Genomic DNA, 24548 nt, shown 5'->3' with positions numbered 1-24548 from the left:
GGGGAGAGACACACGGGGCATGCGCAGGGGAGTGAGGGGGAGACTCACGGGGCAATAGCGGGGGTGGGGGGGAAGGGGAGAGACACACGAGGCATGAGCAGGGGGTGGGGGTAAGGGGAGAGAGACACGGGCATGAGCGGGGGGTGGGAGGAAGGGGAGAGACACACGGGGCATGAGCGGGGGGTCAGGGGGAAGGAGAGAGACACACGGGGCTTAAGCAGGGGGTGGGGGGAAGGGGAGACAGACAAAAACACGGACATGAGTTCATGTGCAGGCGGCAGATCCCGCTCCTCGGCCCTCCGCTGGCCACTGTGTGCCGATGGACTGAGCGGGGGCTGGAGGAACAGGGGAGACACGGAGCATGAGCGGGGGGGTGGGAGGGAAGAAGGGAGACACAGGGCATGAGCAAGGGGTAGGGGTAAGAAGGGAGACACGGGGCATGAGCGGGGGGGTGGGGTGGGGCCCCCAACCCCGCTCATGCCCTGTGTCCGCCCTGTTCCAACAGGACAGACACAGGCATGAGCGGGGGGTGGGGGGGAACAAGGGAGACACGGGGCATGAACGGGGGTCAGGGGGAAGAAGGGAGACACGGGGCATGAGACGGGGGTGGGGGGGAAAAAGAAAGACACGGGGCATGAACGGGGGGTAGGGGGGGGAAGGGAGACACAGGGCATGAGCGGGGGGTGGGGGGGAAGAAGGGAGACACGGGGCATGAGCAGGGGGTGGGGGGAAGAAGGAAGACACGGGGCATGAGATGGGGGTGGGGGAAAGAAGGAAGACACAGGGCATGAGCGGGGGGTGGGGAGGAAGAAGGGAGACATGGGGCATGAGCAGGGGGTGGGGGAAATATGGGAGACACGGGGCATGAGCGGGGGTGGGGGGAAAGGAGGGAGACACAGGGCATGAGTGGGGGGTGGGGGGAACACAAGGGAGACACGGGGCATGAGCGGGGGGTGGGGGGAAACAGAGCACACACGGGGCATGAGCGGGGTGTGGGGAGGGGAACAGGGCACACACGGGGCATGAGTGGGAGGTGGGGGGGACAGGGCACACACGGGGCATGAGCAGGGGGTGGGGGATCAGGAGGGAGACACAGGGCATGAGCGGGGTGGGGGGGAACAGAGGAGACACAGGGCATGAGCGGGGGTCGGGGGGGAACAGAGGAGACACAGGGCATGAGCGGGGGTGGGGGGAAGGGGAGAGACACATGGGGCATGAGTGGGGGGTGGGGGAGGGGAGAGACACACGGGGCATGAGCGGGGGCTGGGGGGAGAGGAGAGACACACGGGGCATGAGCGGGGGTGGGGGGAGGGGAGAGACACACAGGGCATGAGCGGGGGGTGGGGGAGAGGGGAGAGACACACGGGGCATGAGCGGGGGTTGGGGGGAGGGGAGAGACACACGGGGCATGAGCGGGGGGTGGAGGGAGGGGAGAGACACATGGGGCTTGAGCAGGGGTGGGGGGGAAGGGGAGAGAGACACGGGGCATCAGCGGTGGGTGGGGGGGAAGGGGAGAGACACACGGGGCGTGAGCGGGGCATGGGGGGAAGGGGAGAGACACATGGGGCATGAGCAGGGGGTGGGGGAAGGGGAGAGACACACGGGGCATGAGTGGTGGGGGGTGGGGGGAAGGGGAGAGACACACGGGGCATGAGCGGGGGTAGGGGGGAAGGGGAGAGACACACGGGGCATGAGCGGGGAGTGTGAGGAGGGGAGAGACACATGGGGCATGAGCGCGGGGTGGGGGGAGGGGAGAGACACACGGGGCATGAGCGGGCGGTGGAGGAGAGGGGTGAGACACACGGTGCATGAGCAGGGGGGTGGAGGGGAGGGGAGAGACACACGGGGCATGAGTGGGGGTGGGAGGAGGGGAGAGACACACGGGCATGAGCGGGGGTGGGGGGGAAGGGGAGAGAGACACGGGGCATCAGCGGTGGGTGGGGGGAAGGGGAGAGACACACGGGGCATGAGTGGGGCATGGGGGGAAGGGGAGAGACACATGGGGCATGAGCAGGGGGTGGGGGAAGGGGAGAGACACACAGGGCATGAGTGGGGGGTGGGGGGAAGGGGAGAGACACACGGGGCATGAGCGGGGGTGGGGGGGAAGGGGAGAGACACACGGGGCATGAGCGGGGAGTGTGGGGAGGGGAGAGACACACGGGGCATGAGCGCAGGGTGGGGGGAGGGGAGACACACACGGGCATGAGCGGGCGGTGGGGGAGAGGGGAGAGACACACAGTGCATGAGCAGGGGGGAGGGGGGAGGGGAGAGACACACGGGGCATGAACGGGGGTGGGGGGAGGGGAGAGACACATGGGGCATGAGCAGGGGGTGGGGGAAGGGGAGAGACACACAGGGCATGAGTGGGGGTGGAGGGGAAGAGGAGAGACACACGGGGCATGAGCGGGAGGTGGGGGGAAGGGGAGAGACACATGGGGCATGAGCGGGGGGTGGGGGGAGGGGAGAGACACATGGGGCATGAGCGGGGGTAGGGGAGAGGGGAGAGACAAACGGGGAATGAGCGGGGTGGTGGGGGGAAGGGGAGGGGAGAGACACACGGGGCATGAGCGGAAGGTGGGTGGGAGGGGAGAGACACACGGGGCATGAACGGGGGTGGGTGGGAGGGGAGAGACACACGGGGCATGAGCGGAGGGTGGGTCGGAGGGGAGAGACACACGGGGCATGAGCGGGGGTGGGTGTGAGGGGAGAGACACACAGGGCATGAGCGGGAGGTGGGTGGGAGGGGAGAGACACACGGGGCATTAGCGGGGGGTGGGTGGGAGGGGAGAGACACACGGGGCATGAGCGGGGGGTGGGTGGGAGGGGAGAGACACAAGAGGCATGAGCGGAGGGTGGGGGGAGGGGTGAGACACACGGGGCATGAGCGGGGGGTGGGGGGAGGGGCGAGACACACGGGGCATGAGCGGGGGGTGGGGGGTAGGGGAGAGAGACATGGGGCATGAGCGGAGGGTGGGGGAAGGGGAGAGACACACGGGGCATGAGCGGGGGGTGGGGGGAAGGGGAGAGACACACACGGCATGAGCGGGGGGGAAGGGGAGAGACACACGGGGCATGATTGGGGGGTGGGGGTAAGGGGAGAGACACACAGGGCATGAGCAGGGGGTGGGGGGAGGGGAGAGACACATGGGGCATGAGCGGGGGGTGGGGGGAGGGGAGAGACACAAGGGGCAGGAGCAAGAGGTGGGGGGAGGAGAGAGACACACAGGGCATGAGCGGGGGCTGGGGGAAGGGGAGAGACACACGGGGCATGAGCGGGTGTTCGGGGGAAGGGGAGAGACACATGGGGCATGAGCGGGGGGTGGGGGGAGGGGATAGACAAACGGGGCATGAGCGGGGGCTGGGGGTGAGGGAAGAGACACACGGGGCATGAGCGGGAGGTGGGTGGGAGGGGAGAGACACACGAGGCATGAGCGGGGGTGGGTGGGAGGGGAGAGACACATGGGGCATGAGCGGAGGGTGGGTGGGAGGGAAGAGACACACAGGGTGTGAGCGGGGGTGGGTGGGAGGGGAGAGATACACGGGGCATGAGCGGGAGGTGGGTGGGAGGGGAGAGACACACGGGGCATGAGCGTGGGGTGGGTGGGAGGGGAGAGACACATGGGGCATGAGCGGGGGTGGGTGGGAGGGGAGAGACACATGGGGCATGAGCGGGGGTGGGTGGGAGGGGAGAGACACACGGGGCATGAGCGGGCGGTGGAGGAGAGGGGTGAGACACACGGTGCATGAGCAGGGGGGTGGAGGGGAGGGGAGAGACACACGGGGCATGAGTGGGGGTGGGGGGAGGGGAGAGACACACGGGCATGAGCGGGGGTGGGGGGGAAGGGGAGAGAGACACGGGGCATCAGCGGTGGGTGGGGGGAAGGGGAGAGACACACGGGGCATGAGTGGGGCATGGGGGGAAGGGGAGAGACACATGGGGCATGAGCAGGGGGTGGGGGAAGGGGAGAGACACACAGGGCATGAGTGGGGGGTGGGGGGAAGGGGAGAGACACACGGGGCATGAGCGGGGGTGGGGGGGAAGGGGAGAGACACACGGGGCATGAGCGGGGAGTGTGGGGAGGGGAGAGACACACGGGGCATGAGCGCAGGGTGGGGGGAGGGGAGACACACACGGGCATGAGCGGGCGGTGGGGGAGAGGGGAGAGACACACAGTGCATGAGCAGGGGGGAGGGGGGAGGGGAGAGACACACGTGGCATGAACGGGGGTGGGGGGAGGGGAGAGACACATGGGGCATGAGCAGGGGGTGGGGGAAGGGGAGAGACACACAGGGCATTAGTGGGGGTGGAGGGGAAGAGGAGAGACACACGGGGCATGAGCGGGAGGTGGGGGGAAGGGGAGAGACACATGGGGCATGAGCGGGGGGTGGGGGGAGGGGAGAGACACATGGGGCATGAGCGGGGGTAGGGGAGAGGGGAGAGACAAACGGGGAATGAGCGGGGTGGTGGGGGGAAGGGGAGGGGAGAGACACACGGGGCATGAGCGGAAGGTGGGTGGGAGGGGAGAGACACACGGGGCATGAACGGGGGTGGGTGGGAGGGGAGAGACACACGGGGCATGAGCGGAGGGTGGGTCGGAGGGGAGAGACACACGGGGCATGAGCGGGGGTGGGTGGGAGGGGAGAGACACACAGGGCATGAGCGGGAGGTGGGTGGGAGGGGAGAGACACACGGGGCATTAGCGGGGGGTGGGTGGGAGGGGAGAGACACACGGGGCATGAGCGGGGGGTGGGTGGGAGGGGAGAGACACAAGAGGCATGAGCGGAGGGTGGGGGGAGGGGTGAGACACACGGGGCATGAGCGGGGGGTGGGGGGAGGGGCGAGACACACGGGGCATGAGCGGGGGGTGGGGGGTAGGGGAGAGAGACACGGGGCATGAGCGGAGGGTGGGGGGAGGGGAGAGACACAAGGGGCAGGAGCAAGAGGTGGGGGGAGGAGAGAGACACACAGGGCATGAGCGGGGGCTGGGGGAAGGGGAGAGACACACGGGGCATGAGCGGGTGTTCGGGGGAAGGGGAGAGACACATGGGGCATGAGCGGGGGGTGGGGGGAGGGGATAGACAAACGGGGCATGAGCGGGGGCTGGGGGTGAGGGAAGAGACACACGGGGCATGAGCGGGAGGTGGGTGGGAGGGGAGAGACACACGAGGCATGAGCGGGGGTGGGTGGGAGGGGAGAGACACATGGGGCATGAGCGGAGGGTGGGTGGGAGGGAAGAGACACACAGGGTGTGAGCGGGGGTGGGTGGGAGGGGAGAGATACACGGGGCATGAGCGGGAGGTGGGTGGGAGGGGAGAGACACACGGGGCATGAGCGTGGGGTGGGTGGGAGGGGAGAGACACATGGGGCATGAGCGGGGGTGGGTGGGAGGGGAGAGACACATGGGGCATGAGCGGGGGTGGGTGGGAGGGGAGAGACACACAGGGCATGAGTGGGGGGTGGGTGGGAGGGGAGAGACACACGGGGCATGAGCGGGGGGGTTGGGGGGAGGGGAGAGCACATGGGGCATGAGCGGGGGTGGGAGGAGAGACACACGGGGCATGAGCGGGGGTGGGGGGGAAGAAGAGAGAGACACGGGGCATGAGCGGGGGTGGGGGAAGGGGAGAGACACACGGGGCATGAGCGGGGGGTGGGGGGAAGGGGAGAGACACACGCGGCATGAGCAGGGGGTGGGGGAAGGGGAGAGACACACGGGCATGAGCGGGGGGTGGGGGAAAGGGGAGAGACACACAGGGCATGAGCGGGGGGTGGGGGGAGGGGAGAGACACATGGGGCATGAGTGGGGGTGGGGGCAAGAAGAGAGACACACGGGGCATGAGCGGGGGGTGGGGGGAAGGGTGGAGACACACGGGGCTTGAGCAGGGGGTGGGAGGAAGGGAAGAGACACACAGGGCCTGAGCAGGGCGTGGGGGGAAGGGGAGGGACACACGGGGCAGGGGTGGGGGACAAGGGGAGACGGACATGAGTTCATGTGCAGGGCGCAGATCCCGCACATCGGCCCTCCACTAGCCACTGTGTGCCGATGACACCTTTGCAATTTTCATATTGTGGTGGTCAGTGAATAAAACCACCTAGCCTACATTTTATAATGCATCAAAATAAGTGAGGCAAACATGTGAAGTCATGAGTGATGTCATTAATGTTATTTGTGATGTCATCTTTGATGTCCTGGGTGTTAGTCTTAGCAATGCACGTAGATGGTGTGAGTTATGGTTGTTTAGTTTACTATAATTGGGGAATGTGCAGTGGTGTTTGGTTGCACTGTGAAGTGTAACATTTCTTTAGTGAAATTTTGTTACTGAATGTACATATATATGTATGGCAGGAAAGGTAAAGAAAGGGGCTAAACAAGTGTTGTTGTCATTGATGTCATCATTGACATTTGAAAAGACATCTTTCATGGTCTGGGTGTTAGTGTTAGCAGTGCACAAGGGTGGTGGCAGGGTTGGGGGCTTAATTTACCATAATTGTCGAATTTCAGGGGTTTTTCGGTTTTAATTTGAAGCATAAAGGGGAGGAGGATTTTTTTTTTTTCGTGAAGTGTACAGGTTTTTGTTAGAGCAACTTAACCATAACGTCCCCTCAACAAAGTTTTTTTTGTAGTGAATTTCACTGGTTTTTGTTAGGGCAACTTAACCATAACGTCCCCTCAACAAAGTTTTTTTTGTAGTGAATTGCCCTGGTTTTTGGGAGGGGAGCTGAACCCTAACGTTCCCTTAGGAAAGTGTGTTTTGCAGGGAAATGTACAGGTTTTAGGAAGGTGGAACTTAGGCATGAAATTGTGGCAATGAAGTTGGTGAGTAGAATATGCACTGTAATCATGTGATTTCGAGAGATATGTAGTATACTGTATGTATTTGCCATACATTTAACATAGAACATTCAGAACCCCCTCCCTATTTACTTTGGAAAGGGACGGACTGAGCGCCTGTTTGCGGACGGGGGCGGACAGGATCAACATTACACGAAGAGACGGGGAGTATCTGAAAATGTACTATTGTCTTACACAAAAAGTGTAAACGGTGAAGAAGGGCATAAAGATATTGTAAGTAATCATAAGTTAATATGGAAACCTGAAGGTAGGAAATGGAAAGATACATTTAAGAACCATGTATAATGAAGTGGGTGGTACCAAAAAAAAAGAAAGGATGCCATCACTGTAATCACTTCACAGAAATTCGGCAGCCTGGAAGCCTGGAACGATAGTGGACGGACGCATTTGGAAGAAGGGAGATTACAGCAAAAGAGTGAGTGCAGAGAATTTGTTTAAAGTGGGTGTGGTTGTTTTTGGTATGTGGTGCAGAAATAATAATCATTTTCTGTTGTTTTGACTCAGAAATGGCTAGTACTTTGGAGTGGGTGGACAAGTATTTTATGAAGGAGGAAATGTCTGAAGACAGTGACAACAATGGTACACATTGGTCTGCATATGGAGAATAGTGACCTGTATTTTATAGGCATTTAATTTGTGGTCATTTTTTTTTTTAACAGACCGGGAAAAAAAAGAGGAAAGGGCAACAGAAGACATAGAAGAAGACAGAATAAAACGGATAGAGTTGAAAATGGATGTTTTGAACGACAATTTTCAAAGTTTGCGGGAGTTTGTGGAGGACGTTGTGAGAGGGAAAGTTTGGTACCATTGCCCCACCTGCACCTGCCCAGCTTCTCCATTCCCTAGTGACCCATCCCCAAACCTGCAACAGGAAAATAGACGTTTCGTCGAAGTATCCATCCCTTCTTCCCCTCACAAATCTTCCCCTCATAACCAGCCCGTGTTAAATCCAAATTCCCCCATATTTGTTTCAGTGTCCGCTTCCCCTGCTGTTTCTTTAGATTGATGTGTGTTTTTGTGTATATAGTAAATGATTTTGTACAGTAGTTGTAGAGAGGATGTTTTTAGATATTTTTTTTAAAAAGACGTAAAATGTTCGCAAACAGCGCGCCTGTTCGACCTATCCGCAAGCAATGGAATGTGGGTGTTCTCTAATGGCAAGTAAGATGGATGTGATGTGTGACAGCACCATCTTTGCACAATGTGTGTACATAAACAGAAAGGGGTGTTCAAAGGATATACTAACTAGGTGTACCGCTTGGGAACGAGATAATACATGGTGGCAGAACACACAAGATGGCTGGAAAGGGTGTAAATGAGTAGAAAGGGAGTGTGTGGAGGAAAGTATAGCGGTTCGTATTGGGCGCAGTCAAAATGGTGCCGTCCGTAGAACAGGTTCGGTGGGCGGGAAGGGCGTAGGCAAACAAAATGGAGTTGTCTGAAGGATACTGGAACTGTCCGTACAGTGACCATAGCATGCAAGCACATGCACTGTACAAACAAAAGGATTGCCAACATTGCGCCAGTTCCTAACTGTCCGTCTCACTTGTGTTGCACTTTAAAGTACTTTGAGAACCCGAACACTGTCCGTAGGACACTTGTGCGCATGCGCATATGTGAATGTTTGCATTTGCTGGCCAGGGGACTTTCATGAAGGGGGCGGATGTGTTGAGGACGTCATCTTGTGACAGCACCTACGCTGAGTGTCGGGACTAGTTTCTGCGGTTTGTCTGCTTCCGCAACACTAAAAATGAACTTGTGGACACAAGGCAAAGTATTGTGGAGTGGAAAAATGTACTTTCACACATCCCAAACAATAGATCACCTCAGGAGTTGCTGTGTAAAATTGAGTGTACCGCTTAGTAAGGATGAAGATGGTCAAGAAGCAACCCCTGCAAGCCTTCAAAAGGCCACACCCCCAAAGCGCATCTTCATTGTCCTTCTAGCTATAGCAGATAGAGGTGTGTTGCCATTATTGCTGTAGTGACGAAAAGGAAAGGAATTACTATGGCTTCCATGGCTGCTGTTGGGTTATAAGCCTCTGCACCTCCTGCAAACCTGCCAACAACACCACCTCACCAAGGGCCTGCAGAGAGATATTTGGGTGAGGATGTACAGATTGAGAAAGAAGAGGAGGAAGAGAATGAAGTGGAGGAACTTCGCACTAGGAGCACTCGCGGGGAGTCGTGGGTGTGGCCGTTGTTTTCCGTTTCTGGGAATGTACGAAAAGCACGTGCGAACCTACTGAAGTGTAACCAGTGCAATGTGGTGTTGAGTCGCGGGAGACTTGAAGCGTACAGTTTTGGTACGACAACCATGAAGCGCCACCTCACTTCGTTCCACACTGCGGACATTTGCAAGGTGGTGCCATGTGAAGAGTGTAGTCGGTTGAGTTCCTTCACAGCATCCTCGGAATCCGATCCTCCCACCACAAGAGACACTCCTGTGGGGGAGCGCCTCCCTCCAGCTGCATCACAAGCCATTCGCAATGCTGTGGACCCTTATCTTTCAAAGGTGACAGTAGTGGCACGTATTGTGACGCAGTACTCTGCAGGGGGGAGAGTCTTCGAAGTGCTTTTGAGGCTGCAGTCAGCGAGCACCAGAAGATTTGCTCCTTACCTAAGTAAACATCACCCTTAATATTTATGTGTTCAGTTGCCCTTTCTTATCCCCGTGGCTGGTGTCCCTTCCTTACCCTCCTCTTGTCTCTTCTCCCAGTGTGTGGAGTGCTGTTAGTCAATGAAAGTAAAAACAACAAAAATGACAGAAAAGGCTCTTTTCAGAGCTGCCTTTCTCAGTGTAACAATAGAACTATGAAGTGAAGACCGTAGAGCTCTGCGGAGTTCAGCAAAAGTTTGCGGACAGTAGTAGAGGACAAAAAGGGAGGGTGCAAATGGAGCAAACGCAATAAAGTGTACGTTGGGAGTAAGTGGAGGCTCTGAAAAGAGCCTTTTGGTGGTGTGTTGTGTGGGTTAAAAAGGAGTGGATTGGGTGAAACGGATTGTCAGATAGGTTAGTGTGATTGCAAAAGAGGGAGCAATGCATTTTGGACATCTGATTGCCTGCATATGTGAGGTGGACTCCATCTCTGCGGAAAATGAAATTGCTATGAAACTAAACGTTTTCAATCTGGAAAGAGGACATACCAACATCTCTTAAAAAGGCACACACAGCCTTATTCACATTGCATCTCGCTTTCTCCATTTGTGGACCAAATGCAGAAGAACGCAACCATATTTGTTTTTGGGCAATACGGGAAAAAAGTATTTGACAATTTGGAAACATGTCCATCAGCCTTGCAAGTCCTTCCTTCATGGCAAATTGTAAAGAAATTCCAGATACATGGCCTAAACTGTTTCTGCCACAATGAATGATGGGTATATCTGGAGGACGCTCTCTTTGCAAAGTAACACAAAGAGGTACCAAGTCCAACCATCTCATGCCACGCACGCCATGCCAGTGTACTTCCGCATGTTGAAATCCGAGATTTGTAGATAAACTGCAGTTTTCGGCATGAACCTTCAACCAATGCACCCATGAGTCACCCACAATCCAGACAATCTGTTTTTGAGCATGGAAAGCCATGGCTGTGTGGTGTCCTGTGCGGGAGATGACGGTTTTACTAAAGTACGTTGGTCAGAATACACCTACTGAACTTTTTGGACCAATCCCTAGCTCCGCTCATTCTCATTTACATGCGGCTCCACCCTTCAGTCCCCGGTGGTGATATGTGCTGGCAGTTAACTACCGGCATGTTCGCGGACATGTAGAGGAGCAGAGCGTGATGACAGTACATTAAATTACTAATCCCCTTTTTTCCCTTAAAGGTAGGCTCTGAGAAGAGGCGTTTCTTTTTTTTTTGGCCACATATCGTACAGGCATGTGGTATTTTATGCATTTTTTGTAGCTTTTGTCCTTGCTTTACTCTTGTAAACATTAGAAAACCTTCTCTAAAGCAACCCTTATGTTCCAAAAGAACATTACATTTCCCAAAGAGGATAGTGCAACGCCATCTCCTTCAAAGTAATGCGCATTGCTGGGAGAAATGTTGTTATGGCTACAAAAAAACATACCAACTCGCAAAATGAATGCACGCATGCCACGATTGATGATGCACCTCCCGATGCTTTGATCTGGACAGGAAACAGAAGTGTTTGTCCATTGTAGTCTGGGGAGTAATGCAGAAAAAATAACTTTGGAGGATTAGAAGATGGTCATGATTGCTTCAACCAACTGTGCCAATTCTCCCAACAAAGAATGTGAAGTCAGGTATCCCAAGTGGCAAGCACCGTAGTGCAAAATTACCACATGAGGAGTGGTCATTCTACGCATGTCTCTGCAAACTTGCAGAATTGCCGCAGCATTGGCATCAGTGTCAGCACTCCAGACCACCTCCACTCCCCGCACATCGAAATGGTGTGCCACATGCCTACTATCGGCATAGTGTTGTAACCCTTGCACAAAAATGTCTCTGACAGGCAAAACCCCGACCCTCTGCACCTCTGCCATTTTCAGTGTGCGCACCGTCTTTCGACACAAAAGAGTAATGTGAACATCTGATTGGCTGATGGCTACAGTCGTCTTTCCATGCATGTAGAAACCCGTATGTGACATGCCCTACCAGCGGACAAGCGTTGGCTACGTGCAGCACGTAACGCTTACCCAGTCCTTCCACCCTTTCTACAACGGTACGAAAGCGAGTCCATCATTGGACACAACTAAGAGGTTGCAGAATCAGCCACCAATCACATAGAACCTCGCTAATTTTAACTCCGTCATCAACATTGCGCTCTTCAAAATTACTGTTGACGATTTTTAATGGAAATCGCATACCATTGCAAAGCACCTACTTCACAAGCTACTGTGGAAGGATTGCGAATTTCTACATTCAGTTCCATGCATGACCACATACATCAGTATAGAGTACAGGTATGTTCATTCTAATCAGAGTACCTGTGGAAGCCTTATAATTTAAAATAGACAAAATAATGCTGGTAAATTTCCATAGGAAGCACATAACAACGCTACCCCTAGTAAAGTGCAAGAATGCCGATTTACCATTAACAATTGGTGTGACAGCTTACTTTCTTCAGCATAACCTGTACATACGTTGCAAGCATGCCTATTTAGGCATAGTTCTCACCCATTTTTGTGTGAAGAACGGGTGAAATTAGCTTATTTTTGTTTTTGGCGGGTGACACGTCTATTGGAAAGAATGGCCGTGCAGGAGGCTTGGCGGGTGAGTCTGCCCTTTACAAGGCGGGTGACACCCGCCAAAAGCATGTCAGTTGAGAAGTATAATTTAGGGTTGACCTTAATTTTGTATGTGAAAATGTCGCAGTTCTGTCTTCTGTACTGGCAACAGTAATGCTACTTGCAATGTGATGGTATGAGAATAGTAAACGCTTCCGATAGTGGTGCTGACATGTCCTTCGAAGGGTCACCCGATTTTTGGATATCGTGCTTTGCATTAACAAGTACAAAAAGTTTGCTCATCTACTACGTTGCCTATCGCTTACAAACATCTCTCCTATGCATAATACACTTTGTAAAGAACAAGGCATTTCCAAACCCCTAAAAAAGGTAGATATTTTGAAGGACTTTGAAGTACCATATTGAAAGTAGTATACAAAGAGTACGCAGAGAGAAGTAAAATGTGCACGTGGATTGGGTAGAAGCATGAAAGTTGAATCGTATGATGAACGAAGTACAAGTGAAGGCTGCAGTATCTGGACGGCTGCAAACACACAAAGTAATTGATATCGTTTTTTTAATTCACAGTGAAGACTACTCTCCTGAGAATCACCAACATCTACACTGCAGACGATATATCGGAAGAAAGCTTGTCATTGTGCACAAAAAAGTAAGTACAGTACAACCTGTGGAATTGGATAAAATGAGTAGCCTGGAATTGTTATCATTATTAGAAATCATAGTACTATCTGTAGAGAACCATTACCCATTCTTAGACTCACTGTTAGAGAATCATTAGAATTACCATTGCCTACATTGTTACACTTTGCTATGGAATCATTCCATTATTGCATTCTGTTAAGTTCTAATTAGTACATTGCTCAAGTAGACACTATCCAATATTAGACTGCCAGCTTTGTATGCATTTGCAGATTTTCCTATAGATTGATATGTTTGCATATTTTGCTTGCCATCAGGAGAGAAACATGATGCCACTTTGCACTTTGCCATTTGAAATAGAATGACACTTGCATATATTTGAAGTGCCATGTAGTGTTTTAGAGACACAACATATACTCACCATGATTTGCTGTTCATCTATGTTTGCATTAGATATAGCGCTTAGGCTGAGAGAGAAAATGCATTGCTTGCACCACACACACACACTGGCATATTTGAAATGCACGTAAAGCCATTCGCACATTGTTATGCTTTGTAGAGACACATGAAGAGACTGTCATGTATGTATGTATGTATGTTGAGTCACTTAGAATGAGTTGCTTTATAGTGCCTGGATTTGCTGTAAAAGCTAGAAAGCTTTAGGCTGGCATTTGAATCCATTTGCTGATGGAGAAAGACACTGGGCTCAGTGCGGAGAATTGTTTTGTAAAGATTGGCAGAGAGTACAGATAACATGGACCCTTGTCCTAGTAGAGACGGCCTAGGAAGCTTATCAGCTTGGCTGGTGTGCTTCGCGGAGACAAACCAAGGGTCGGGGCTCCGCCAAGGAAGTGACGATGGAGAGATGGAGGAGTGCTTTTTGTATGAGAGGGACAGGCCGTAAGAGTGCATTTTGTAATACAGAGTGAAGCCCACAGTAGAGAGAATGGGTATGAACAGTGAATAGAGGCAATAGATGGTGTTTCGCACACAGAATGGCCATGAAAGAAAGATATGATGTTCCAATGTCACTTTGACATGCAGTAACAGGACATGCCGAGACAAGTAACACGCAAGGAGACAGGCAGGCATTTTGCTAAACGCTGAGGGAGAGACATTCTTAGACATTCTGTGCGTCATGGAAGACTATAACCAAAGAGGCTAGAATGGGCTGGAGGGAGACTGAAGAGTTGTGAGTCTGCACGAGAGAGTTATTGGGGAGGAGCTGAGGAGAGCTAAGGAGATCGGAAGTTGTTTGCTGGAGCTAGTTCGAGGGAGTTCGGGAGAGCCAGAGAGTTGCGGGGAGTTCCAGTTGTTGATTGCTGAAGGAGAGTTGCAGAGGCTTGCTGGAGTTGTTGGCTGGAGAGATGGTGCAGTGCTAGATGCGAGGGGAAAGGTGTCTTGGTGCAGCAGCCTGATGACGCTCTGATGAGATCGAGAGCTTGGAAGTTAGAGTGACCAGATCTTGAGAGGCAGACACTGACTGACCTGGCACATGCAGAATGGGAAGTATGGTTTTGGCCTTGGCTAAACTGATGGAACAGACATACAGACACACACAGACACACACACACACAGACACTCACATAAGGGGTGAAGGGTAAAACCAGACAGGGGATTGTCTAGAGTGAGAGTGTAGATTGATGGTGTGGATTTGCCCATGAAGGTGATGGATGCTAGCGCTTGCATTAGATTGCATGGTAGCTTTGCACCAGAAGTATAAAAGGTGCAAATTAGACATAGCATTAGAACTGCCTGCATTGTCATGCATTATGCTTAGCTGTGTGTATATAAATAAATGTATCCCATTATTATAAATTGAATCGATTCTCTGTGTTTTCTTTGTGTCTTAATGTTATTTGTTATTTGTGTAAGTATCACAGTGCACATAGGGCCTGATACGAATGCAGTCAAGGGCGGGTATAGTGAGCCATGACCCCCTAGGAGATTGTCAAAGATTGTCTGAAGACCGGAGAGCGCGCTTGCCCAAAAAGGGGGGGCAACACGATGGTTAGGGGTTTGGTTTTTTCAGACTGACAAACCTTCATATTGTAATTTCTCCTTAAAGAGGCTGCGTGGGTTATTTGTTTATTTTGGGCACCAAAGGAAGCATTCATTTGTAAACCATTCTGCCTACAAATATCCAATTGTAGGACAAAGATTAACACGTGGAATGGGTGACAAATGGCTGTGTGCTTGGTAATGAAATGACATGGGAAATCCGTAGAAGGTTAGATTGTGAAAATAAGTGGTGGTAGCAAGCTTTTGCCATTTTGGTTATTAATAGTGGTTCTCGGCACAAGTAGGACACTGTGTATTCTCATATAAAGCACATTTTACTACTATACAAACAGTAAAGCAGCCTTACCAAATGATAGTTAGAGGTCACTGTGCGTTGACACACCGTGGCAAAGAGTTTCATAATCACACTTAGGCACACATGCACACAGCAGACATACATTGGACAACAGACCAAACAATATTTTTTTTCTCAACAGACACCAAAGAATGCCTAACAAAAAGCAGCTCCGTAGAAAGGAACGCAGAATTAAAGCAGATAAAAACAAAGGTACCCAATGTAAGCATCCTCCTGTTGTAGAGTTAGGGGAGAATCTTGGTACAAACCACGCAATGCAATTGGGTAACGTAATAAAAGAAGTCTCAACTACCGAAACTGTACATCCTCCATCAAAAAGTATCACAAAACACAGAAATGATGTCAACAAAATGGCTGCCAGTACAGCTAACAATGTTCCTAATAATACTGATAGTGTAAGAAGAAGCCATAGTAAAACAATTATTTTAGCAAAAATGTTTTGTCACAGAGTCCTTCAGAATCTACTAAAAAGAAGACCAAAGTTATCTTCACCCCTTAAAACGTACCATAGAAAGTTAATTCTGCAAGTACTCGTGGACAGTGCAATCCTTCTCAAAAGGAAGTTGTTCATATTAGTGTTAAAAAGGATGAAAGCACTACAAAAGTAAGTACCAAACTACAAATGAAACTCAGCAATAAACGGAATGTGAACATAAATAATTATGTGCATGTTTGTGGTGGTGAGTGGAGACACACAACAACCACAGAGCCATGTTTCCATGAAGAAGCATACAAACAAAATCAAACAAACACAATTGCCATCCATAGCAGTGGACGTGGGTATGAGAAAATCAATACTACCCATCATGGAACAAGAAACACTGCTTACAAAACTGTCTTCTGAAAACTCAGAATTACCTCTCGATTCAGCAGAACCACACCGTCCAGTATACAAATGGTCGTGCACATCAATGTGTGCCTTTCCAAATAAAGCTTTCAAGTCTTTACATGTGTTCCTCAATCAATATGTAAAAGGTAAAGACAAAAGTAAAATCAAAGTGCTGCAAAATATGGATTTTTGTGTAGTGTGAAAACACACAGGACTAAAAGGACATTCACTAGCCTGCATTTCTGGGCCTAATTGCAAAAGTACCTTCCATGATATCAAAGGAATATCAGTACATCATTCTAAAGTAAGAAATGTAGTGTACAAAATATATTGTGCAAAAAGTCCAGCTTCAGAATTAGGCAATTTAAATACCACTCTTCTGCATGGTACACCCAAATACTTACAAGAAGAAATGGACCGTATTCAGAAAAAGTATTTTGGTAGTGAGAGCCACGTAGAAAATGCAACAGTTTTAGAGCATAGTAGTGACAATTCTGCACATAGCAACCTTCTATTGCACACATACAGAAAATAAATACTAAGATTTAAAAGGTCATCAGCTGAAGTACCAAACCATGTGTGTGTATGTTGCCACAGAACGTTTTACAAAAGGAACACAAAAAATTTGGACATAGCATACAAAATAGAAAACAATGGTTTGAATTAGCTTTGTACTTTTAGCTGAAAGCAAATATGAAGTAACTGAACGTCTGATATGTTGCAGTTACTGTACTGCAAAATTAGACAACAACCACACTCCTTCACGTGCAATTACAAATAATTTGGAATTGTTTCCATTACCAAAAAGTCTGCAACAGCTCAATTTGTATGAGAGCATAATAATTCAAACAGTTCACCCATTTCAAGCAATTATACGCCTTCATCCAAAAACAGCAAATTTACCTCCCTCTGGATTGGTGAAAGGCATTTGTGGCAAAGTAGTGTACTTGCCATTAGATCTAACGGAAAATGTGCACACTCTAGAAGTGGAACGTTCAATAGAGCATTCTTTAATAGTCTTGGTAAATGGAGTACCAACAAAGGACAAAACAATTTGGCAACAATTAGTGAACTTACACAAAATTACACACGCATTGCAATATCTAAAAGACAACAATGAGTACTACAAGGAAATAAATATTGATGAAAGGTTAAGGCAAACAACTGAAATAATTCAAGATTGTCAAAACCAGACGGTCCTTATCACAATCCCCTCTTTGCCTGAAGCCAATTTGAAGCCAGACTTTCCTCACAAGAGCACAGTCTGTAGGAATACGAGAAAGCACCTAACAGAGAAGGGGCTTGAGTGAAAAGGCAGGAGCAGCAGCAACAGAGCTAGAGGAAACAACAATAACAGCTGTTCAATACTTTGATCAAAAGGTACCAACCATATCAGCCACCACCCCCTATTTCCCGCTCTTACCTGCTCCGTGAAGAACAAGACCCGAAACCTACTTGGCCACAACGGAGGAAATGGAATGAAGAACCAGATAAAGAAGTTCCAGGAGAAGTCCTGTGATCCCAATAGAACAGGTTAACAACAGTTTGTGTCGTACTGCAGAGCATCTTGGTATTAGTGAAATGAGTGACCAAAGAAGAAAACAGGAGAGCATCCACAGCAGTCACTCTTGTATCCAAATGAACAATCCTCGTAATTCAGCAAAGCATCCCAGGGTGTAGGTACGTGAGCCCGTGTATGGAGGTGTGGAGGAGGGGACAAAATAAACAAGGATTGGAGGAGAAAAGGAATGGAACTGAAAGAGAGGAAATAAAGCTAAGTAACGGGTCCAAGCGGGAAGCGGGAGGTACTTGACCAAGTTTCAGAGGCGATTACGCCGGGTTGCAGAGCTCCGGGATAGCAAAGCAACAAAACGGTATGCAGAAGAAATCCAGGTAAAGTGTGCTGCGTCGGGGGTAATAGGAATCAATCTGAAGGAACCGAATACCAGAAATCAGGGGCAGTTCAAAAAGGTTAATCCGTATTAACAGGCCAAGGAGTCAAGAACAGGTTCAAAAATAACAAGATTGCAGAAAACTGATGCTACAAAACTGGCCGTAAAACTCAGTTAAGGAGCACCCGCTCCGTGCGCGCAGCAAGAATAAGTACTACTCACATACAGATGTGAAATGACAGTCTGTGTGTGTCACATGACCATAGTGCCTAACTCGAGCACTAACGCGGAATGCTGGATGCTGCAGTCTGCACAGAACTGCCGAGTTTTTGGTGTTGAGCCAAACGCCAAGGAATTCTCCAGGTAATTGGAGGGGAAATCGCAAGCCTTCGTGACCTTAAATGGGGTCGAGCCACAACAAAGAGCCATCAGAAACTGGACAATTTGATCTTCTGGATCCAGCTACAGTATCCACTCTCTTAGACCATTACACAATTCATCCATTGCATTCCAATGAAAGTATAGATGATGCAGTAGAAACTTACCAAATGCGACAAACCAAAGGGTCACCAATGAGTATTTGGGAAAAAAGTATAGAAGCACGTGCTTTTCCACTGCTATTTCCTACTGGAAAAGGTGGGTGGTACGATGATAGACCCACTCAGATTGGGGCATCAGAATACCGCTCATTATGAATGTATTCCCAAGATCCCTGATTTAGACAAAATGTGGAATACATATTCCACCTACTCTACGAAAGTGAATTAGCAACACTATGTTATGGAGTTGCACACATTCTTAAATCTGGAACGCACTTTCAAAATATGTCAGCTACGCAGTTAGTACAGAAAGTACAAGAAAAAGATGAGGTTTTACAATCAAGTATAACAAATTTGTTTGCAAACATGCGCAGTAAAAAGGAATACTGGTTTAGACGGCACGGAGACGTGCGTTGCATGATCAGAAACCTTGGACCACCAACTTGGTTTGTTATGCTAGGTTGTGCAGAATACGCATGGGAAGATTTGCATGAGTTCCTACGCACAGCAAACAACAACAAAAACAACATAGATATATTAACACCAGGAGAACTTTGCTCTCTAGATCCAGTTAATGTCTCAAGATATTTCCATCATCGTTTCATTGCAATGCTACACTTTATTTGCAATAAAAGTGCTCCTCCGCTGGGAGAAGTGCAACACTTCTTTTGGAGAAAAGAATATCAAGCAAGAGGAGCACCACATATTCACATGCTATTATGGATCAAAGGTGCACCGAAATTTGGCCATGACAGTGATAGCGCTGTTTTGCAGTTTATCCAAAAATATGTCACATGAGCAATCCCTTCACAAGAGAGTCATAGTGAGATGCATGGGCAGATTTTACAATTGCAAAGACACAAATGTGGCAAATATTGTCACCGTTAATACAAAAACAAAGATAAATACTATACCAAATGCCGCTTTGGTTTCCCCAGACCAGTTACAGAAAGAGGTGAAGTAAACAACTTCATGTCTTCAGTTCGACATAGTGTTAAAGGTAAGTCACCTAAAACAGGTATTACATAAAAAGAAGTGAAGAATCAAAATATATCAATGATTATGATGCAATCATTGCCCTATTGTGGAATGCAAACATAGATGTGCAGAACATTGCAGACAATTCAACTGCTGTTGCACGATATGTTACAGCCTACTTAACAAAAGCAGAAAAAACAGAGCTTTAGGATGACCTAGCATCAGACAAAACATTATCACAGAAATTGTGCAGCCTGGGCATAAAAATGCTCTCTCATAGTGAATGTGGGGTCTATGAAGCAGCAGATCTTTTAACCGGCACTGCTTTGTACTGAAAATCAGACAACATAGTATGGCTCAGTCTTGGTCCTGCAAAATCTAGAAAAAGAGTGCTAAAATCACATGAGGACATAGAAACTATTGCCAGAAATGATCCCAACAGCCAAGACATTCTGAAAAACAATTTACTGGACACATACTATCCGAACAGCAGTACCACTCTGGAAAGCATGTGTCTGTACCACATAGCTCAAAACTTTGCATACAAAAATAATGTAAAACCCGATGAAATTAAACATAGATATAGAGTGACCAATTGTGAATGGAGCTTAGTGAAACGTAACAAACAAAGCTTAATTAATCATGAAAAGTTGTCATTAAAAACTCCTCAACAGAAAGAACTATATTACATGTCTCTTTTACAACTTTTCAAAACATGGAGAAAATAGGAAGATATACTAGATAATTATGAGTGCTATGAAGATGCTTTCAAAGCAAATGAAAGCACTATCACTGATGTTAACTTTACGCAGTACAAAACAATGTTACACAATGAGCAGGAACAGGAAGAAGAAATTCATGCCCACTAGATAAATACTCTTCCGATAGTAGTCAACCTTCTGTAACAGGAAGTCAAGAGCCATTAGAACAATCACTGATAGCAAATGAGGCTGATGTTGCTATGGCAGAAGTAGAAAACACCATGTATCAGTATCAAGAAGATACAGAGGACTTAACTGTGCAGCAAGGAAAACTTAACAACGATCAGCGCACCATTTTTGAAGAGGTAACAAAATAAATTGTGCATGGCGTACAGCACGAAAATAAAGAATGTACCTGCCAAAATTACAAACCTATACTGCTGTACGTCAGTGGGGAAGCTGGATCAGGGAAAACATTTTTAATCAAAATTATTAGCAAGTTTCTGCAGCAATTGACAAACAACAAACTGTCAGCTGTTGTAACAGCCCCCACAGGTTTAGCTGCCTACACCATAGGCGGTGTGACTTTACACCGATTACTACTGCTTCCAGTAGAGCATCAAAATAAATTAGACTACTACAAACTTTCTGCAGAAGCTGTAATGGAATTACCGAGAGTATTGAAGCAAATGAAAATGCTACTAGATGAAGTGAGCATGGTCTCCAATCTAATGTTGGCTTTGATTCATCTCAGATTGCAAGAAGTACTTACAAGTAATTAATTAATTAGTAATTAGTACTTAAAAGGAAGAACTCTTTGCTGGGAAACACATTATCGTTTTCGTTATCTTCTACAATTGACACCAGTAAAAGGTGAACCGATTTTTAAAACCTTAGGCCACAAACTCTGCAGGAAACTGTTGGTAGCATAGGTAATGTTAACCTTAGGCAGCATTTCCAATATAGAGAATTAACTGAGAACATACGGCAATCTGCAGATCTCACTTATGCCAACATCTTGAAAAGTATTAGAGTTGGTGTATTATCGCAAGAAGCACAAGCTGTATTGAAAAAGCGTCATATACATGCACTTTATGGCGATAATGCATGCGCAACTGATGTAATGGAACAAATAGCGCACAAAAATGTCAATTGTATGGCCTTAATGCCAACTCTTGCAAGCTGTTTCAAATTCAATGAAACAATGCTAAAGAAAGAAATGCAAGCAATAATAGAAATTAGTTCCACAGACAAACTAGACGTACATGGTTTGACAGTACCCATGTGTGAGCAGGCCACAACAAGACTAAATAGTTTAGAACATTCAATCTCCAACACACCTGGGTTGGAAAAAGTATTGAAATTATCATTAAATTGAAGAGTAATGCTTAAACGTAATCTTGACGTAGAGCAAGGGCTAGTTAATGGAGCACTGGGCACAGTTGTTGGCTTTCAATCATACCCACGTGATAACAGCATTCAGTTTGTAAAAATTTGCTTTGATAAAGTTTCAGAAGTAAAAAGGATAGGGCGCTCAATGGCTCGATTTCCTCTCTTCAAAGACATGTATGTGCGTAGAGAGCAATTTTCTCTAACTCTTGCATATGCAGTTACCATTCATAAATCCCAAGGTCTTACCCTAGATAAAGCATTGATAGATATAGTAAAGACAGTGTTTAAGGAAGGCATGAGCTATGTAGCATTATCACGCTTACGTACACTTGATGTTTTTTTGTTAATAAACTTTGATTCAGGTAAAGTCAAAGCTGATATTTGCATTCTAGAATACAATAGATTGCGTTCACTGTACACCCCTCATCTGAAACAATACCCTGTTCCAGATAAAGTGAAACGTGGTAAAAGAAAAACAAATGAAAGAGAAATGCAACAGAATGCAACAGGAAATTCTGTACCAAAAAAAAGAAGCTAAAGTTTCATCAATTGCCGCAAACATAGAAGAACCTATTAGGGAATGTGAACCAGGCACATTGGCAAAGAAGCAACAGAAAAACCGAAAAATGCACTCAGGTACAGAACTTGCTGGCCCATTCAAATTTACAAATGAAAGTGTGGTAAGTTGCTATGCAAATGTAGCAATGAATATTCTATTTCAATTGCCACCATTTGTTAACAATATTTACCTGCACAGCACAGAACAATTGTGTTCACAAATGTTAGTACTGCATAGGAATGCAACAAGCAATCCTGACAACACATAGAGTGTTTATGGAGTAAGGCAACAATTGGACGACTGTGCTGGAATGGTGAGATTCACTATGAACTCACAAGAAGATCCACAATAATTTCTAATGTACATACTATTAGTATTGGAAAACAAAAGTATACCTGTAAATGAAATCTTCCAAATTTCGTACATGTCGAAACATACATGCATTCTCTGTAACAAAGTGATACAGGAAGAAATCCCAAATGAGCGATTTGTGTATATTTCCATACCAAATTGTGAGAACATTCCTTTTCAGCAACTTGTACAAAATGCAAACCATGGCAGATTATGTAGTATTTGCAATTCAGACAATCGCTCTACCTTACTGATACAATCACATAGTGCCTACATAATACTTATGCTTCTACGTTATAATGCAGATGGCACCAAAAACAACTGCAAACTAACTGGATTTACACACGGTCAAGTGTCACTTGGAAAGAAAACCTTTACAACAGTTGGAATAATCTTCCATGCAGGAGCTACAGCCAATGCAGGTCACTACACTGCATACATTAAAAAGAATTGTGGATGGTTTGAATGTAATGATAGCACCATTACTCTAAAGCAGAGGTTGCCAGCTAACCTAACAAATGCGTACTTAATGTTCTTGAAGCCAAAATTTACGAACTAATGTGCACTTCAAAATTGTGAACAAAGTAAGTTGAAGACTACAAACAGTTCGAATACGCCCACAGGTATCTAACTACCCAACAGGATGGAAAAATGACACAAATAAATGATTATCACAGATTGTTGGAAACTAATGTACAGGCAGAATACGCCTATACATATCCAATTGTAGTTGAAAATGGGCAGGAAGGCAACAAAGAAAACATTAATGGAAAAGATACAGGAAACAGGAAATGTCAACGACACAAATTAATGAGTATCACAAATCTGTAGGAACACATGCACAGTTAGAATACGCCTACAGGTATCTAACTACTCAACAGGATGGAAGAATGACACAAATACATGATTATCACAGATCGTTGAAAACAAATTCACAGGTAGAATATGCCTATAGGTATCTAAGTGTTGTAGAAAATCGGCAGGTAGGCAACAAATAAAACATTAATGGGAAAAATGAAGGAAACAGGATGTAACAACGACACAAAAGAATGGGTATCGAAAATCTGTAGGAACAAATGCACAGTTTGAATACGCCTACAGGTATCTAACTGTTGATAAAAATGGGCAGAAAGATACCAAACATAACATTGATCAGAAAAATGAAGAAAGCACTGAAAGGAAAAAATGAAGTACTTAGTTGCATAAGAAATGAAAGGTTTCTTTAATCCGATAAGGATTTTTTTTCCCAGACCCAAGGATTAGAAAAGCAAACACAGAAACTGAGCACAATGCACAGTACACTGGTTTGTAAAGTAAAAATGAGGGTCTAAAAAAAAATAACTGTCTATTAAGCAATGTGGTAAATGTGGAAAATCTGCAAACATTAACACACCTTTTTCTTTCATCACAGAAATGGAAAAAGTGATACTTCCACCAAGTACGTAAACCAAACATAAAGAAATGTTTCTGGATTCTGAACAAAGGAGTAAGTATATTGGCAGGCATTTTCTCCACATGGGAATGTACTCGCCTAATGTGTGGTAGCAATATGCTGCAGTGCCTGTAGGCTGGCCTTTCGTCTTCGGTGAGTACCCTACCACCTACGTCTTACAAAAAAGTTACAAGGAGTACAGGCCCTATCCACAACCATCACTGCATATGTGAAACATGGTCCTTGTGAAGTAGCTGCTTATAAATTTGATTTTCGTACCATCGTCTGCAGCCATGAAGTGAAGAAACTAGGACACGAAAACAACGACCAGAATCCAGCAATCCCATATTAACTTGGAACTCCACTGCTAATGATTTCAGTATTGCATGCATGGGCTTTAGCCATGCACCCAAGACTGCAGGGTCTCCCCACAACCACCTCGATGATGTGTGGTAGTGGGGGTTATTCCATAGGGGTGTTATCCTGCTGTACCTCTGCCCAGAGGCTTCCCTCCTAGGTATATGTCTGTAGATCATACATGGGATGGGTGTGCAGTGTCTTCCAAGTGTAGTACTTACCACTTTCTTGTTGGGGGCATGGGCTTCGGCCATGGACCCAACACTGCATACACTCCCCACAACTTGCCAATGAAAATGCAACACAAGGGGTGTATGCATGGTTTGTACATGCAGCGATGGTTGTGGCCAGGGCCTAGAGTCTTGGAAGTAAGGCCTTCGGCCTTCGGCCGACGGCCATGCATCCAAGACTCTAGGCCCTGGCCACAACCACCTTAG

Source organism: Ambystoma mexicanum, chromosome 7p, assembly GCF_040938575.1.
Source record: "Ambystoma mexicanum isolate Mex_15411 chromosome 7p, UKY_AmexF1_1, whole genome shotgun sequence".
Taxonomy (NCBI): Eukaryota; Metazoa; Chordata; class Amphibia; order Caudata; family Ambystomatidae; genus Ambystoma; species Ambystoma mexicanum.
This window is presented reverse-complemented; position numbering follows the sequence as displayed.